Source organism: Phyllobates terribilis, unplaced genomic scaffold (assembly GCF_046119375.1).
Source record: "Phyllobates terribilis strain yellow unplaced genomic scaffold, ASM4611937v1 Scaffold_4__5_contigs__length_816908805, whole genome shotgun sequence".
NCBI lineage: Eukaryota > Metazoa > Chordata > Amphibia > Anura > Dendrobatidae > Phyllobates > Phyllobates terribilis.
Window position 1 is genome coordinate 306,100,008 of NW_027362764.1, and position 20,573 is coordinate 306,120,580.

The window sequence follows — 20,573 nt, forward strand, 5'->3', positions numbered from 1 at the left end:
TATTTGAGTCTCATCATAGTCTTCATCACTGTCTCCACCAACAGGAGTGACAGTTTGGGAACGAGGGTCTACATTATGCTCAGAACCTTCTTCATCTGGTCCTGGATCCGACTCAAAGATTCTGGGCATCAGTGCAGATTATTTCTTCTACTGGATTAACAGAAGCTCTGGAGCAGACCTCCGTTTCCCAGGCTATAGTATGAGTAAACAGCTGTGCAGACTCAACCATCTGTGTTACCCCATACTCAGACGGGCAGCTGGAGACTTGGGAGCTGTGAGGAAGCAAGTGCGATTGGGGTGACACCTCTGAGGACTGGAGTATTTGTGATGTTGAAATTGAGGTGGAGGAGAGCCCACTTGAAGGAGCACTTGATATCCGTTGAAGCACCTGCTGTTTTTGTGCCTCATCTGGAATTTGTAGCGATGGGCGTGTCCGTAAGAAAGGGATCGTATCACATTGTCCACGAAAAGAAGTCGACATCTTAGTTTGGCTGGAAGATGGTCTTTCTTCTGCAGATGTTACCCCCCCCCCACCGCGGGGGGGGCTCGACCCACCAGCGGACAGGCACCAGTATTGGGAGAGGGGGGCTGGCCGTCAGGGTCCACCACGGCTCTGGCACAAACCCGGCGACACGGAGGTGGCACGGGCAGGAACGGACTGGCCATGTCGGCTTCGCACTTTTCTGGTTTTAGAAGGGCGTGACATGCCTATATCTGTGTCTCCCCCTCCTTTTACTCCTCCACCTCTTTTCTTTTCACATGACTATATGTACTTGTCACTTTTCCATGTGTTAGTTATGTCTTCTGAGCAGTTTGTCAGCTTTTGGACACCTTTGAAGGTGTTTTCTATGTGTTTCTATGTGTTTTTGTTTGCCTGCCATTGGTTTTAACGGTGTTCGAAGGTGTTCGTTGAACAGTTTGACGAACATAAGGGTGTTCGACGAACCAAACTCGAACACTACGGGGGTGGCTCAACACTAATGAGGAGAACATGGACAGTCGTCCTCTTGGTTAGGACAGGGAAGTCTTCGCTGTCTTGGAAGTCTTGATACCCCTCTTTCAGTCTGTGAGAAAGCTGTAGGAGTTTCTCTTAATTATGACCTTGAGTGGCCTACACCATGGCTTTGCTTATGCAAGTTATTTACTTCTCAAAACGCATTGCAGATCAGGCCATTGCCCTACTCTGTAGTCATAAAATTCAAGGCGTAAAGAAAGATCTTTGTGTGTGACTTAGCACCACCAAGAAGTGTGAGCTGATGTTGGACAGGCTGTCATTGCTTATGGAACAAGCTGCATTAGAGGACTTTCTTGGGAGAAATGGCAGCCTGAGTCGATACGGTTTCCCTCTATGCCAGTCCTTTTACCGAGCTAAAGAATATGGCTGAGATGAAATACAACTCATGTAAGAATGAAGAACATTGGGCCCACCAGAGGATTTAATTCTGAGAGACCACGTTTCTCCCCCGCTTAAGAGCCCTATAGCAGCTGCAAGGTTTGCGCTATGAACTCTCCTGAAGGAGAGCCAGGGCCCACTGGTGGATTCTCTGGTGGGCCCGTCCAACACTGCCAAGAAGCAGCCCTGGCTAAGAAAAGTCTGTGTAAAGGTTCCCGGACACTCTGGCTGCTTTTTTACTGTAGATTAGCTCCTGCAATCTATAAGATTGAAATCTACATGATCCCTTCATTGGCTCCAAATTGCCCAGCATATCCAGTTTAAAACTACAAAACTGACCTACAAAGCCATCCATAACCTCTCTCCTCCGTACATCTCTGAACTAATCTCCAGATATTTTCCCTTACGTGATCTCCGGTCTTCCCAAGACCTCCTTCTCTCCTCCACACTTATTTGTTCCTCATCCAATCGCCTTCAAGACTTCTCCCAAATATACCCCATCCTCTGGAATTCGGTGCCTCAACACAACCGATTAGCTACCACCTTCGGATCCTTCAGACCGAACCGGAAAACCCATCTCTTCAAGACAGCCTACCATCACCTCGCTGCCACCTCAACACCACCGGAGCTACTGCAGCCCCACAACCTAATGTCTCTTTACCCACCATCCCGTAAAATGTAACCCCACAAGGGCAGGGTCTATAAGACTTAAGATGCAATATGGAGCCTTGGCAAAGCCCAGTTATGTTCTCCTTCTGATACCGAACAATAATAAACAGGTCACGCTGGAGAAACTTGCACCTGCTGCCATTGACCGTCTTCAGCTCCTTTGTGAGTAAGTAATGTTTGGGCAGCCAGTCTATTAAATAAAATTCCTGAGATATGGAAATTGTGGATGTATTCGCTTCAGGAACTGGGTGCTAATACTAAACGGTGACGTGCCATTCACTGGATATTCCTGACAGGTTGGAGACAAGCTGATTCCCACAAAAAAGTACCAGCAAGCTAAGGAGATGGTGGCCTCCATCATCATGAAGGAGTTTGCTCGTTGTCTAGGGGACTGACCACTGCTGCTGTCTACCTTGTTAACATTGCGTTGAAGCTTGCGAGGATTAAGAGGTTTCATTGGCAACTCTGATTTTTATAAGAAAGATTCTGCTGTTTTTATAGCTTTAAGTAAGCACACAGAGTGGTTTCTGCAGCCGCGCATCCAGGCTGGGATAGTAGCGGAGAAATTGCTGTAACATCAGGTTGAGGATGCAAGGCACATGTGTGAGGTTGCCCCAGCGTAGGGCCGCCACCAGGTTTGCACAGTTATCGAACACGGCCTTCCCTTGCTCCAGGTTCAGTGGAGACAGCCATTGCTCAAAATTGGCCTGGAGAGCTGTCAACAACTCTTCAGCTGTATGACTGCGATCTCCAAGGCATATTAATTTTAACATTGCCTGATTGCGGTGAGACCTGGCTGCCAAGGTGGTGGGGTGGGGGGGATTCTCTCTGCACTGTTGGAACAGGTGTCTCATTAAGGCAGAGGTTGAGGGTGGAGGCCCTAGAGGAGGTGGAGGATGCAGAAGCACTGGAGTGTTAGATACAGAGGTTTGTCCCGCAAGCCTTGTGGATTCCAAAACTTGCTGTCTAGTGACACCTTGGTGTCTAGTGGTTTAGTTTTCCAACCCCTGTTGTATATTCATTTAGTTCTCCATGTTCTGGTGTGTATTTATTTCGTTCTCCAACCCATCCATGCCCACCCCCAGGGGTTAACGTCTGGTGACGAGGGTTTGGATTCTTCTCGGACCCTACTTAATCTGGGCCCAGATCAACTGAAAAAAAATTTTTAGCATCGCTACACATGCTTTCCCTCTCTTTAGTCTGTGAAGCTTTGGATCAAATTTCTGATGCCCCGGAATAGAATGTGTGAACAACTCTGCAGACTCGCCCATCTGTGCTTCCCCACAGTCATTTGGGCGATTGGAGAGTTGTGACGCGGGTGAAAACAAGGATTGGGATTGCCACCTCTGATGACTGTACTGTGTGTGATGTTAAGGTGGAGCAGGAGGAGAAGAGGCCACTTGATGCAGCGCTTGTCATCTACTGGAGCACGTTCTTTCTGCCCCTCATCTACAAGGCGTACCGCTGTGCGACTGCCAAAGGGAGTGCAGTCCAGTAACAGAAGTTTTCAAAATGCTGCACAATTTCTCACTGAAGCAAAACAAACCTACTTCTCATCTGTCATATCATATGTGTCTCACAACCCTAAACAGCTATTTAGTACTTTCAAGTCCCTCCCCTGTCCACCGGCTCCCCCCTCCCTCTCCTCTCAGCTGAAGACTTAGCCTCATTCTTCAAGCAGAAGTTTGACAACATAGGGCAAAGCTTTTGCTTAAAGTCACAACAGCCCCTTCTCATAATGACTCAACCCTCCTCCTCCCAAACGAGCTTCTCTGCCATCACAGAAGATCATCTTCACTCTCCAAATCACATCTCACCACCTCTGAACTTGACCTAATACCATCCCACCTCATTCCAAACCGTACCAGTCTTCATCCCAAGCCTAACCCTGCTCTTCAACCTGTCACTAACGACTGGTGTCTACCCCTCATGATTCAAATATACCTCAAATCACACCCATCATCAAAAAGCCCTCCCTTGGCCCATCCTATGACTAGCTATTGCCCCATCTCACTTCTCCCCTATGCCTCCAAACGACTGGATCAACACATCCATTTTGAACGGTCCTCCCACCTCTCCTCCTGCTCCCTCTTTGACAGCTTACAATCTGGCTTCCGACCGCACCATTCCACTGAAACTGCCCTGACTAAAGTCTCCAACGACCTACTAACTTCCAAATCCAAGCGACACGTTTTCCTCCTCCTAGACCTGTCATCTGCCTTCGACACAGTAGACCATTCCTTCTTACTACAGACTTGGCCCTATCTTGGATCTTTTCATACATAACCGACAGGACATTCAGTGTCTCCCACTCACACACCACCTACTCATCTCTCCCCCTTTGTCGGTGCCCCCCAAGGTTCAGTTCTAGGACCGCTGCTCTTCTCTATGTACACCTTGGGCCTGGGACAGCTCAGTCTCATGGCTTTCAGCATCCCCTCTATGCTGATGACCCACAGATCTACCTGTCTGGACCGAATATCCCCTCCTTACTAACCAGAAACCCTCAATGTGTGTCCTGTATTTCATCTTTCTTCTCTGCTAGATTTGTAAAAATGAACATGGATTAAACAGAATGCATCATCTTTCTACCATATCATTCATCCCCCTCGACTGATCGATCCATCAAAGTGAATGGCTGCCCTCTCTCACCAGTCATGCTAGCTTGACTCTGATAACCTTTTAACTGAGCAGGATCGCTCATCAGAAATAGCCAGAGATTGGTCTGGAGACCACGTGGGCAACACCATAAAGGGGCCTTCATGAGAAAAACAAAACAAAACACTTTCTATTAACAGGATTATGTTGTGGATTGGAATGTATAGTAGCTAGACCCCTTTAACAGTCATTCTATGTAGTCCATCAGCTTAGCACTACATTGATTTGGTTATGGATGCAAAGATATGGCAATTTCTCCATTATGTCCATGGACCAGTTTTTCAACACAACCACACTAGGTCACGTGTTGCTTGTGCTACAGCGAGCAGAGCAGCCTGCGTGGCCTAAACTTACTATCATGGCCTGCAATGTCTCTCATTACACAAATAATTAGTCAGCAATTGCAAAGGCAAATGCCAACAGCGGATTTTAATTTTCTTTCACAAGTACTGTCAGCTTGACAGACAATTCATTTGACAGCCATAGATAACCACACTGAGCCTGTCAAGGAGTTTATTTCTGCTATTGTGACTGCATAATAAAGAATAGTCACCTTTGTAAGTACAGAGATATGCAAAATGAAGGTACTTGGTACATAAATTGGCCAATTCATGGGAGCCCATCAACAATGACAAGATTTACTATTCTTTCATGGGACCTAATCAAATTTAAAGGGCAGGTAGGATCTACCACTAATTATGAACAGCAATGAACCTCATTGAGGTTTATGATTTTTTCATATACAAAAGAAAAAACGGATCATTTATTCAGATCAGACTTTGATTAGAGTGTTCTGAGTGTCATCCGTTTTTCTCGTACGTGGAGAAATAAACATTACATATAACCGCAGTGATCCACCTGCTCAGTAAACAGGGTTTAGCTAGCCTTAGCAAGAGCACAGCTCTGTAGGTCAGCTTCACCTTCAGAACACACACAGAACAATTAAGTCCAGAGGCTTCACCATTACTTCGTGGACCACACTCTTGGTGGAAATCTGGTGAACAGCTGCCCCATCCCACTCTTTAGCTGTTAAAAAAAAAAAAACCCTGGCCTGTCATGGATGATTAACCCCTCAGCAAATAACCAGTGACCCTCTTATACATCTTTCCCCTCTGCCCAAAGTCAGGGGGTTTGGCACCTTCATTCACTAGACATGGAAGCCTTTACAGGGCATCTACATTAGCGTGTAGTTTCCATGGCCTATGCTCCACATGGAAGCTTAAGTCCTGGGAGCGCCAAAAACCACCTAGTCACCCAGGCATTATTCCCGTTCCTTTCACTGATGCATCCCAAGGGCCTATGGTCTGACACTAACCTGAACTTTTGGCCTAGCAGGTAGTACTTCAAAGTGTCACCCATTTGATGGCAAAACATTTTTTCCACAATAGCGCAATTCTCTTCACAGGAGAGTTTCCTACTTATTTCTTGTGGCAACACAGCACCCAGCCCAACCTCAAGCATCCGTCTGGACCACAAATTCCTCATTAAAGTCCGGTGTGACCAAGACTGGCTGTTTATACAGGGCTAGCTTTAACTCTTGGAAAGCCACCTCTGCTTCAGAAATCCACTTGGCCATCAATGACTTGGTGCCCTTAAGGATGGCAGTCAGGGGTGCAGCTCTCATAGGGAAGTTTGGGATGAATCACCAATAGTATCCCACAAATCCTAGAAATGCCCTAACCTGTTTCTTGGAGACTGGTTGCAGCCAATTTTGGATCGCATCCACCTTGTTCTCCTGCAGTTTGATTTTGTCCCAACTGACAATACAGCCTATGTATTTGGCCTCCTCTTTCCCCATGGCGTACTTCTTTGGATTTATGGAAACCCCGCCATCCACAGTGCATTCAGTACCGCAAGGACCTTCTTCAGATGGCTTCCCAAATCCAGGCTGAAGGTAAGCTTCAATGTATTTTTTGTGAGAAGTTAGGACTGTGATGCTCTTTACTCATCCAAGCATCACAGTGCTCGATATGCTTCTTTCTCGGCAAGTATTTTTTTTAAAGTTCTGGTGGAAGCTCAAGTCCCCATCCCACATGTTGTCAATTAACATGCAGGGATTGCCAAAGCCATGATGATTGTGGCATTACAGTGATTGATGCTATGCGGCCAGCCATCGCGTCTATATAAGACCTTGTGACCCTATGCTCATCACAGTCTACCCGTTAAACAGGCAGAGTAGGGAGAGCTGCAGCTGACCAAGGGAGAGAATTTGTGCTTATTTTAAACAGTGATTCCATGCAACTTTTAATTTCATCTACACGAACAGTCCTTGTAAGGACTCATTATGATGATTAATACTGCTGATAGCACAAGTTAGGCTGAGTTTGTGGAGAACTAGTGTAGTACACAATAGGGTCTATTGCACGTTCTTTCTGCTACTGGAACTCCTATAATAGCCCTAGATATCAGGGCTAATATTCTTTTTGCTCTTAATCCTGATAGTTTTGATGAAAAGCAATATAATACCATTTTTACTGCTCCATTTGCTTGTTCGCAGCATACAGACAGATTTGGTTGATTTGAAAAGCATTGCTATATTGTGTAAGCAGAGAAACTTGTCCATCTCAGGTGGTCAAATATTACTTCCATAATAATTCTGAATTTTTTTTTCAGGCTGCAAAATATTATACTCCATTTAAAGTCTGCCAGTTGTGCACTCAAAACATATCCAGACTTGCTCGCTTAACAATAGCATCGCTATACCGCAACTGCATAAAAACGTGGTCATCAGACGTGATCAAATATTACTGCGGTTAGAATCCGGACATTTTTTGCAAGCTGCAAAACATTAAACTCCATTTAAAATGGGCAAGGTGCGTGGTAAGGGACAGGGAAGTGGACGTGAGGCTGATAGTGCACGCAGAGGCTGTGGGAAAGATGAAATTGTGCCTGGTGAGGGAGCACTACAAACTTCCACATCATGTTGCCCTACCTTCCTGTCCCATTTTCTAGGGGGCCATGGAACATCACTCTGAGCCAGACCAGTGTGAAAAGGTAGTTGGATAGCAGATAATTCTTCCAGTCAGTTTGACACCACCACTACCTTGTCTTCCATACAGTCCAGTCTCGGTAGCTGTGAGTCTGGATCACATATTCCTCCCACCATGCCGAGTGCCCGGAGAAAACTGATCCCACACATGGACACATTGTTCACATTTCCATTTATAGATTCTGGCCTCTCAGTCTGCCCGCTTCAAGGGGCATGAGGAAAATGGCATGTAGCGATGTCCAAATATTTGAGCAACCACGGTCGCATGAAGGAGACTGTGCTAAAGTGTAATTACTGTCGCAAGAGGTAGATCCTGAGACACAATGGACAGAAACTCAGGGGGAGGTCCAGGGTGCATATGTGGAAGACGAGGTGGTGGACAATGAAGTCACTGACCCAACCTGGGAAGGTGATATGCATAGCAACAACAGCAGCGCAGAGGGGGAGGAGGTCGTAGCACCACAACAGTCTGGAAGAAGCAGTGGGGTCGCCACAAACACAAAGAGTGCAACCATTCCCCCCAAAAAATCAATACAAGGGTAGTTGCCAGTCCAACTGTTAGGTCTTACAGAGTCTGGCTCTTTTTTAAAGACTGTCCAGTTAACCCAAAAAAGGCCATTTGCAACATCTGCCTTGCCAGCATCAGCAGGGGCAGCAAAACTAGCAGCCTGACCACCACCAGCATGCTCAGGCACATGACAGCAAAGCACCTGACTAGTTGGGCCAAATGCCTGGGTCCAGAAACAGTGTCTGCGGGTGACCATTGCCTGTTCCGCTGTTGTGCGTGCACGCCAATCTCCTATCCACAAGCGGCAAAGATGCCTCCCACCCTTGTCATTGCACACTTGCAACCACCACCATCAGCATTCATGTCCCAGTTGTCCCTACCCCAGTCCTTAAATGCAATGCTCAAATACGCAGCTACCCACTGGCCACAAAACTAAACTGCCACATTTCTAGACTGCTTGCACTGGAAATGTTGCCTTTTAAGCTTGTGGAGACTGAAACTTTCCACAACCTCATGGTGGCAGCTGTCCTTCGGTACTCGGTCCCCGACCGCCACTATTTCTCCCGGCGTGCCGTCCCCGACTTAGAGAATTATGTGGCCCAGAACATTACCCGTGCCCTCACCAATGCAGTTACTGGGAAAGTCCATTTAACCATGGACATGTGGACAAATGCTTGTGGCCAGGGATGGCACATTTCACTGATGGCACACTGGGTGAATATTGTGTTAACTGGAACCCAGTCAGACCCTGGGACGGAACACGTCCTCCCGACGCCGAGGATTGTGGGCCCTTGGTCAATCAGGGTTGCCCCCACATTCTACAGCTCCTGCACCACCACCTCCTCTTAAGCCTCCATCTCCGAAACGATTACATCAGTCGCAAGCTGGAAGCACTGCCTCGGCCATGCAGCAACAGGCTATGCTGAAGCTAACCTGCTTAGGTGACAAACCCCACAACGCTGCAGAGTTGTTGAAAGCTTTAAACCGAGCAAACAGATCTGTGGCTCTCGCCGCTTAACCTACAACCAAGCATGGTCATGTGTGACAATGGCCTGAATCTGGTGGGGCGGGTCTGAAGCTCGGCAACCTCGCACATCCTGGCCCATATGCTCAACTTAGTGGTTCAGCTATTTCTCAAAACCTACCCTGATCTGCCTGAGCTGCTTGTGAAAGTATGCCGTGTGTGCCCATTTCCCAAAGTCAGCTACAGCTTCCGCTGTCCTGGCTGTGCTTCAGCAGCACTTGCCGCTTCCAGTTCACCGACTGGTGTGTGATGTCACTACGCATTGGAACTCAACTTGCAGATTTGTGAGCAGCAGAGGCCAGTTGAGTGCCAGCTTCAACACGACAGTTGGTATTTTGGTCAGCTTCGCACATAAGAGCTGAGGAGTGGGCATGGATGTCTGACATCTGTGCAGTTTTCCAAAACTTTGAGGACTCCACCAAGATGGTGAGGGGAGATGAAGCCATAATTAGCATCACCATACCGCTTGTCTACCTACTGAAATGCTCACTGCTCACAATTAAAGAGGCGGCTTTGCAGGCAGAGCACGATGAGAGCAAGGAAATATGCAGGGTGATGCTACACAGCCCAGCCTCATCTCAACGTGGCTTGGGTGATGAGGAGGAGGCGCAGGAGCGGGTTTCCTGTGCTACATACTCTACTACCCACACCACATTCATTCAGGTCTGTTCAGCGTAGAAGGCCTGAAAAGGGGGAGGAGAGAGGAGGAAGACAAGGAGGAGTATGAGGAGGAGTTTGAGAAGGAGAACATGGACAGTCATCCTCTTGGTGGAGACAGGGATGTCTTGACTGTTGGCAGTCTGGCACAATTGGCTAAGTTTGTTCCTCTGCCTTACCCGTGACCCTCACTTTGTACGCATTTTGAGCAATAGTAATTACCAGTTGGTCACACTTCTAGACCCACGCTACAAGGAGAACTTTCCTTCCCGTGACAGAGAGGTCTAATAAAATGTTGCAGTACCAGAAGTACCTTGTTGAAGAATTATTAAAAAAAATTCCCATTTGACAACGCTGGCAGCAGAGGTCACAGTTTCTTGGACAACCAAGGAGTACAGGTGAAGGAGACAAACCAGATGCAGCAGAGGCAGGAGAACACAGTCAAAGGTCTGGGACAGTTTTCTCAGACCTTCCCAGCGCCCAGACCCTGATGCGTGGGGTACTCTGACGAGGAGGAAAGTTTTTGAAGATGCTGAAGGAGTACCTAGGTGACTGTACCAGCATCCTCTATGATTCCTCTGTGCCTTACAACCATTAGGTATCAAAGCTGGACACGTGGCATGAACTGTCTCTCTACGCCTTACATAGTAACATAGTTTTTAAGGTTGAAGGAAGACCAAGGCCATCTAGTTCAACCCATAGCCTAACATGTTGATCCAGAGGAAGGCAAAAAAAAACATGTGGCAAACACCAAGCTCCACATTGGGGAAAAAAATTCCTTCCTGGCTCCATACGACAATCAGACTAGTTCCCTGGATCAATGCCATATTAAGGAATCTAGTATATATAATCTGTAATATTATACTTTTCAAGAAAGGCATCCATGCCCTTCTTAAATTTTAGTAGTGAATCACTCATTACAACATCATGCGGCAGAGAGTTCCATAGTCTCACTGCTCTTACAGTAAAGAATCCACATCTGTGATTATGATTAAACCTTCTTTCCTCCAGACGCAGAAGATACCCCCTTGTCCCCGTCTCCGGCCTCAGAGTAAAAAGATCAGTAGAAAGGTCTTTGTACTGTCCCCTCATATACTTGTACATAGTAATAAGATCACCCCTAAGCCTTCGTTTTTCCAAAGTAAATAACCCAAGTGTAATAACTTGTCTTGGTATTGCAGACCTCCCAGTCCTCCAATAACCTTTGTCGCTCTTCTCTGCACCCGCTCTATTTCAGCTATGTCTTTCTTATACACCGGAGACCAGAACTGTACACAGTATTCCAAGTGTGGTCGCACGAGTGACTTGTATAGAGGGAAAATTATGTTCTCCTCATGAGCATCTAAGCCTCTTTTAATGCATCCCATTATTTTATTTGCCTTTGCAGCAGCTGCCTGACACTGGCCACCAAACATAAGCTTGTCGTCCATCAATACACCCAGGTCTTTTTCAGTGACAGTTTTGCCCAGTATTTTACAATTAACCATATAATTATACATTTTATTTCCTCTGCCCAAGTGCATTACCTTACATTTATCCCCATTAAAGCTCATTTGCCATTAGCCCAAGCTTCTAGTTTGCATAGATTCTCCTGTAACATAAAATTGTCCTCCTCTGTATTGATTACCCTGCAGAGTTTAGTGTCATCTGCAAATATTGACATACTACTCTGTATGCCCCCTACAAGTTCATTAATAAATATGTTAGAAAGAAATGGGCCCAATACTGACCCCTGTGGTACCCCACTGTTAAACTGTAACCCAGTCTGAGTGTGTTCCATTACTAACCACCCTTTGTTTCCTACCATTGAGCCAGTTTTTAAACCACATACATATATTTTACCCTATCCCCATTGATAAATAAAATGAGAACAACCTTTTGTGTGGAACCGTTTCCTTGTGTGGAGCCTGGGAAGTTCTGGCTTGCCCTGCCGCTAGTGTTTTGTAAGAGCGGGTTTTTAGTGCCGCCGGAGGTATAACAACTAATAGGTGCATCCGCCTGTCAACTGAAAATGCTGACAGGCTGACTCTTATAAAAGTGAACAAGGGCTGGATTGGGCCAGACTTCTCAACACCACCGGATAGCTGCAGCAGAACAAAGTCAAATCCAGTGGCATCTTTTGGGGGTAAGGGGGTCTATGCCCATGCACTTCTTTACACCCAGACATGAGTATACGCTTCAGGATTTCATCTATTTTAGGTCATCCTCCTCCTTATCCTCTACCACCATATTACCAGGGTGACCATCATGCAACACCAGCAAAAAATTTTTTTAATGGTGTTTATGATGCCCGTAGGAACTATTTTTTAGAGGCCTACCTCTAACATTCTGTATAATATATGTTGGAGTGCGTCCTAATTTTTGTCAGCCCTTGCACTTACTGCATACTCCATAACAGTATAGGAGACCCACTCCTTAATTGAAAGGCCAATGCAAATTGATTCAATATTCTACAATATTAACTCTCTTATCTGAAATTCGTGTACAGGTGAGCTATCGCAGTATGGATAGTGTATTACACGGAATCACAGTAAAGGATCTAAATAGTTACGGTACCAACCAATTAACAATTCACAGAGCTCGTACCTCTTTAAGACAAATTCTAAACTATAACTTAACATCTATATTGAATTATTGACAGCCATAAAATAACAAACCACAACATCAGTGCACAATGAGAGGAGGGGATAGTGCCTCACCCTGTTTAGGCCCTATCTCACCCTACCTTGCCGCGGAGGTTGGCACCCTATTTTCCTGCGCAATAGCGCTCCCGCTCAACGATGACTCTCGCTGGGATCCCTAGAACACCCTATATTGACGGCCAATGGGGTACAGGGATTCTTAGTGGAGAACACAGTTTCTTGTGACAAATAGAAACAAATGCAAACAATACTCAAAAAGTTTTTATATATCTGTAGCCCTGATCAGTACAATTTGGCCACAGATACAAAAGGGTGCATAAATATAATCAACGCGCATAGCATGGATCAATTTTACATTTTTTTTGTTTGCGCAAAATCATGCCACATAGAAGGATAAATTTTAAAATGCACTACTAAATTTCCATGACATGGATAGAGGATCCATGCAGCCGAATTTCAGTTTTATTTGAATGCTTCCAGATTTAGATATGACTTTCAAGGGACCCCATGTAAATCTGTCATGCAACACTGTCCCTAATGGGTGAAGTATTTTTGCAACGATAGGCCCACATTGTTGGGTTCTTCCATCTATAGAATAACCACATATCTTTGCATCTTTTGATTAGGTCTGTTCTTGTATCATAATACCTCAAAAAAATTTTCCCCTTCTTTTGCAATCTCGTAAGAGAATGACATCTGTGGTTCTATCAAAAAAACTATATTAGAGACATAACGCATTCTATCAAAAAACTACATCAGAGTCTGCAATCCCTAGAGCGCTATTAGTTGACCGCGCCCGGAGTCTTCCGGTCATGTGCCCCTGACAAGATTTTGTCAGCGTCGGCATTTGGAACGCACACTGTGGAACGCATGACTTCCGATGGTTGAGGCGCACCACTTCCTGTGCAGTGGAGCGCACGTGGACTTCCGGCATTGGAAACGCACGCCGGAGAGCACATGTTCCTCGTACTATGTAACGTATGTTAACCTGCTTGATCACGTCACCGGTGTTGAATTAATGTAATATCCGGTCAACCAGGCGTACTGTATGCACTTTACTGATGAATGAGAAGGGGATTTATATATAAAAGAGGGTGTTTGAACAGATGGACTCTCCAATACAAGCACATTTATTATAGTGGGGACTCTCCCTGGACTCCCAAAATACCATACAGAAAGATGGTGGAGACTCTGTGCTTTTATATATGGAGGACTCAGATAAGTAAACATTGACATTATACATTATGTCTTTGGAAAATTTGCCTAAATAAGATACTCCTGATGAACCTTGGTAAAAGGGGAAACGCGTTGAGTTGTACAGGCATTGAGTCATATATGCACGATATATTTTCATTCATGACATGCAATCTTAGTTGTGCAGGCATTAAGTCATTGTCAGGAAAACTTGGTCAGACCTTGCAGCCCTCTGGCACCCCCTTATCCTGCTGGTCAAACACGGTATTGACCGAGGAAAAGCAACAGGGCGCAGCTGCTCTCATTTATGTCGACTATTGTGGCATGTGATGTGACAGGACGTATATATACCACCAGTTCCTTCCAGGAACGTATATATACCTCAATCCAGCCACCCTCAACCGCAATATCACATAAATACACCATATGCTGCCACCACCGATCTCTTAACAGGTGGATCGGGTACCCGTTAGGTAACGTGAAATTAGCGAGTGAGGAACGTGTTTGCTCGACATAGGACAAGAAGAACGAAGCTGGTAAATAATACTAATTTACTCCCGAAAGTTGGCAGTGTTTACAAAAGATATACAAGATATTATAAGAGAGACAATTTACATATATGCATAAAACAGTTATTAAAATAAAATGGATAAGTAATAAAACCTGCGCCACGAGGTGATGGTCTCAGATTCTGTGGGGGGGGAGATGGCTCCCCGGAAATTAGGTGCGATTCCTCCACGCAGCGAGGAGTGCTTGCGTCTGACGTCCCTGGGTTGGAATGAGCCAAGATGGCCGTTCTGGTTTTTAGTAAGGAGGCAAAACACTAGGACATACCCATGTTTACCTCACACGGGGGCTCGGTATTGTGAACCCACCCAGCTGCACAAGACATAATCCTTCATGTTCCATATCTTGGTATGGGGGGCCCACATCCAAGATGGATACATCATGTTTGCCATTACCAATATTCGCGGAGATTGATATCAAATATGATATTTCTATGACGTTCAGAAGCTCAGAACCCATTTCCTAGGTATCTGGTGGTCTCCCAGCTATGAGAGATACACCATCATAACTGGAAAAAGGTGAGCATCCCAAAAATGTGGTCCATGTGTTTGTGACAGTCATGTGCCTTATTAAACTCGACATTAAGAGTTTGTACAGTTACACAATAGGTCTTTGGAGGGGAAATCCAGTGTAGACCAGTATGCTTGATCTTGGCTGAGGTTTATGGTGGTTATAAAAATTCCTTGTTTGGGGAAGCAAGAGTAGATTTCTATGGATGTCCCTTCCAAATGAACAGGGGGTGGAGATTTAAGACATCTCTGGCTGTCCATTCAACATTTTTAAAACTAGGACAAAAATAAATTTTGCCTGACAGTTATTTGTATAGATTTGGTATTTATTTGTATTAAATGGATCCCTGGTCCAGGACAATTTATTAACTGAGATCATGAGCTATATACAAGCTGATCGGCATTTAGTATTATCTTGAAATGGATCCTCTATCCATGTCATGGAAATTTAGTGGTGCATTTTAAGATTTATCCTTCTATGTGGCATGATTTTGAGCAAACAAAATTAAAAATTGATCCATGTTATGCGCTTTGATTATATTCATGCACCCTTTTGTATCTATGGCCAAATTGTACTGATCAGGGCTACAGATATATAAAAACTTGGAGTATTTTTTGCATTTGTTTCCATTTGTCACAAGAAGCTGTGTTCTCCACCAAGAATCCCTGTACCTCATTGGCAGTCAATATAGGGTGTTCTAGGGATCCCAGGGAGAGTAATCGTTGAGCGATGGCGCCATTACGCAGGAAAATAGGGTGCCAACCTCTGCAGCAAGGTAGGATGAGATAGAGCCTAAATAGGGTGAGGCACTATCCCCTCCTCTCATTGTGCACTGATGTTGTGGTTTGTTATTTTATGGCTGTCAATTCAATACAGATATTAAAAGTTATAGTTTAGAATTTGTCTTAAAGAGGTACGAGCTCTGTGAATGGTCGTATTACACGGATCCAGCCAGGGATTATTACCTTATAAACCTTGCTGCTACAACCAAACAAAAAAAAAAAATCTATTCTATTCCCTATTAGCTGCATTTATAATAAGGACAAGTGCTAGGTATTATCAGCTGGAAAGGAGTGTTCATTCTCGTCGCATACATCGCTACAACAATCCATAACTATTGCTTTTTTCAAAAAAAAATTGACTGATTCATGATTTTTTAATATAGTCAGCACTCAAATTCATCAAAGCAGGCAGGGTTGCTTGTGTTCCTCCATAGTTTGCTGCCACCACGTACCCAAAAAAAACCCTTCAGGGCCAGTTAAAATCTGTTTATTCTACAATATTACTTCTCTTATCTTCAATTTGTGTACAATTGAGCTATAGCAGTAGGGATAGCATATTACAGGCATCTAGTCGTCCAGGAATATTGTCTTATACTTCGTGCAGCAACAACAAAAAAAAAACCTATTCTATTCCCCGTTTCCCTATTGATACTACTGTTAGCTGCATTTACAATAGGGACAAGTGCAAGATATCAGCTGGAAATACGTTTTCATTGTCGTCGCATACATCTCTTCCACAGTTCATTAATTGATTGATCTTTTTCATGCACTCTGACTGATTCATAGTTTTTAACAATGAACTTTACTCACAAATTCATGAAAGCAGGCAGAGTTGCTTGCTTTCCTTCACAGTTTGTTGCTGCCACATCCAATGGAAAACCCTTAGGGGCCGGTTAAGATTAGTGATGAGCGAACGTGCTTGACACTGCTCGGTATCACTGTGCTCAATGAGCTCGGCGAGTATTTCCAGGTTGCTTGGGCAGGAACTCTGGTCCCCTCCCTGCATGTTTGCCACTTTTTAGAGAGCTAATGAACATGCAAGGATTGCCTGCCATGCACTGTAATGCCGTAGCCATGTTGGTTGTGGGCATTTCAGTGTTTGGCTGGCAGTACAGCGTCTTCAGGTCTATGTAAAACCTGACGCCACTATGCTAATCACAGTGTACCCCGGAATCAGACAGAGTAGGGATAGGTGCTGCAGAGAGATTTGCTTCTTTATAATTAGTATAGGTATTCCACAACATATATACAGTATATATCCATCTGAACTGACAGTTCTTCTGGGGATTAATCCAGCTGCATATATTCAGTGGTGATAGCAGAAGTTAGGCAGGCAGTATATGTGGCAGACTGCAGTGCATATAGCGCAAGAGGAACGTTCCTGCTGCGGCTGTTCTTACAGATATTTGTAGACATAGCCCTAGATATCAGGGGCCAGGACAATTTTTATCTTAATCCTGGTTATTTGATTAAAAAGCAATCCAGAGTACAACATTTTTCTGCTCCATTTGCTTGTTCTCACTGCAGAACATAGCCAGATCTGCTCCATATTTCAGCGACAAAAATCTAGAAATTTAACTTGGAAAATATTGACCTCCTTTTCCATTCTGTTGCAGTGTGTCGGTCAAGCTATTCACACTAAGTCTCTGTGTAGAGCAGTATTAGTAAATTACAGGCCTGCTATCCACAAACCATGGTTCTCTGTCAGACATATCACATATAACAGTTTCAAAATCAGTCATTTCTCGTGAACGTAGAAAATCTTGTCCTCCATTAAAAATAGGCAAGGGACGGGGAAGTGGACGTAATTGTGACGTTACATGCGGCCACCACCACCAACCCCCCGTCTTCCACACGGTCAAGTCTCAGTAGTCATAAGTCTGGACCACATATTCCTCACTCTGATCCTCCTTCCTCCCACCATACCGAGTGGCCATAGACAACTGATCCCACACTTGGACAGCTGTTCACTTTTCCATTTATAGATTCGGATCTCTCGCCCAGCCAGCTTCAAGCGAGTCAAGAGAACGCTTGTAGCGTTGCAAAAAAATTTGAGCACCCACGGTCACATGAAGGCGACTGTGGGAAAACTGCAATTACTGTCGCAAGAGGTGGATGATGAGACAATTGCCAGAAAGTTAGGAGGAGGACCAGAGTGCGTAAGTGGAAGACTAGGTGGTGGATGATATAGTAACAGACCCAACCTGGAAGGGGGACATAGAGCAAGGACAGCAGCAAACATGGGGAGGGAGGTGTAGCACCACAACAGGCAGGAAGAAGCAGCGTGGTGGCCGCAGACAAAAGGCAGCAAAGCGTTCCTCGTAACGCCAACACGACGTCTATATAAAGGCGTGTCATTGTCACCCAATCCATGTTGGGATGAGAGGACGTTGGGCGGTGTGTAATCACCCTGTATGGTTCCTTGATCCATCTCATTGTGCTCCGCCTGCAATGCATCCTCTTTGATTGTGAGCAGAGAGCGTTTCAGAAGACAGAAGTGGGATGGTGACGCCAATTATGGCATCATCACCGCTCACCATCTTGGTGGAGTCCTAAAAGTTTTCGAGGATGGTACATATGTCTGACATCCATGTCCACTCCTGAGGTCTTATGTATGAAGTCTGAACTGAATACCGACGGCATTGTTGATGCTGGTACTCACCTGCCCTCTTCTGCTCACAAATCCTTCCCAACGTCTGCAGTGTAGAGTACCACCGCGTGGGGACATCACACACCAGTCTGTAAGCCGGAAGCTGCAAACCCTGCTGAAACATGGCAAGGGTGGCGGAAGCTGTAGGTGACTTTCTAAAATGGGCACACAAGTGGCGTACTTTGACAAGCATATCTGGCAGCTCTGGGTAGGATTTGAGAAACCGCTGAACCACAAGGTTAAGCACATGGGCCAGGCATGGAACGGGTGTGAGCTCGCCTCGCCTCAGAGCTGCCACCAGGTTCCGGCCATTGTCACACACGACCATGTCTGGCTGTAGGTTCATTGGTGTTAGCCACAGATCTGCCTACTCTTTCAGAGCTGTCCACAACTCTTCAGCATTGTGCGGTTTGTCACCTAAGCCTGTTGCCGCATGGCCGAGGCAGTGCTGCAGTGCTTCCAGCTTGTGACTGATTTGGTCATTTTGGAGATGGAGGCTGAAGAGGAGGAGGAGGCTGAAGAGGATGAGGTGTGGGAGCTGTAGACTGTGAGAGCAACCCTGATTGACCTAGGGCCCACAATCCTTGGCGTCGGGAGGACGTGTTCCATCCCAAGGTCCGACTGAATCCTGGCTTCCCTATGTTAACCCAGTGTGCCGTTAGCGAGATGTACCGTCACTGCCCACAAGCACTTGTCTACGTGTCCGTGGTTAAGTGGACTTTCCAGGTAACTGCTTCGTTGAGGACACTGCTAATGTTGTGGGATATACGCTTGTGTAATGTGGGGAAGGCACACCGGGAGAAATAGTGGCGGCTGAGGACAGAGTACCGAGGGACGGCCGCCGCCATCAGGTTGCGGAATGCTTCCATCTCCACGAGCTTAAAAGGCAACATTTTGAGCGCAAGCAGTCGTGAAATGTGGGAATTTAGTAGTGTGGCCTGAGGGGCGTTGGCTGCATATTTGGGCTTGCATTCCAAGGACTGGGGTATGGACAACTGAATGCTGCGCTGGGACAAGGACGTGGATGTTCTTCCTGATGCTGCTACTTGAGTGTGCAACGACAGGTGCAGGGCAGGAGGCATCTTCACCTGCACCATGGAAAGGGGATTGGCTTGCATGCACAACAGCGGAAGAAGCAATAGTGCCACCTGCAGACACTGTTCCTAGACCCTGGGGTTCGGCCCACAAAGTCGGGTGCTTTGCGGTCATGTGCCTGATCATGCTGGTGGTGGTCAGGCTGCTAGTTTTGCCACCCCTGCTGATGCTGGCCTGGCAGGTGGTGGAAATTTCCTTTTTGGGGATATCGGCAGTGTCTTTAAAAAACAACCAGACTCAGGACTGGCAACTTCCTTTGTGTTGGTGTTACGGGGAACGGTTGTCTGCCTTCTGTCTGTGGCCACCACACTGCTTCTTCCTGCCTGTTAGGGTGCTCTGCCTCTCTCCCTGTGTGCTGCTGTCCTTGCTCTGCATGTCCTCTTGCCAGGTTGGGTCAATTACTATATCATCCACCACCTAGTCTTCCACTTCCGCACCCTGGTCGTCCTCGTGACTTTCTGGCAATTGTGTCTCATCATCGTCCAACTCTTGTGACACTTTCCCACTGTTGCCTTCGTATACCAGTGGGTTCTCAAATACTTGGACATCCCTACATGCAATCTCCTCTTGCCCCACTTCAAGTGGACCGGGCGAGAGGCCTGAAGCTATAAATGGAAAAGTGAACAGCTCATCAGAGTGTCCAAGTGTGGGATCAGTAGTCTCCGGGCACTCGGCATGGTGGGAGGAAGGAGGATCAGGGTGAGGAATATGCGGTCCAGACTCACAGCTACTGAGACTTGACCGTGTGGAAGACAGGGTGGTGGCTAAGTGACTGGAAGCATTATCCGCTATCCAACCAACAACCTTTTGACACTGCTCTGGGTTCAATAGTGGTGTTCTGCGGTCCCCTTGGAATTGGGACAGGAAGGTCGGGTGAGAAGATGTGGGTGTTTGTTGTGGCACAATTTCAGCTTGCCCACGGCCTCGGCCTCTGCATGCACCCTCAGCATCACGCCCCTTGCCACATGCCTTGCCCATTTTAAATGGAACACAATGTCTTCCGCACTCACTATAAATGGCTGAATTTGGAGTGATGGTATATGTAATCCGTGTGATGGAGAAACCACAGGTTTAAATACCTGGCCTGTAGGTAACTATTTTGAACAGCAAACCGGTGCCAAAAATTTTGCTAACACACTGAAAAAAAATTTGAATGGAGGTCAAAAATGGCAGTATTTTCAGCGCAATTATGTGATCCGTATGACGGACAAACCACAGTTTTAAATAGCTGGATT

At 45.9% G+C, this 20,573-nt stretch overlaps 1 protein-coding gene across 1 annotated transcript in view; it reads right to left on the reverse strand.

Annotated features, from left to right (window-relative positions):
* The window catches only part of LOC141264330 (maternal DNA replication licensing factor mcm6), a 467,762-nt gene that overhangs the window by 182,390 nt on the left and 264,799 nt on the right, over nucleotides 1-20,573 (reverse strand). The window lies entirely within an intron of this gene.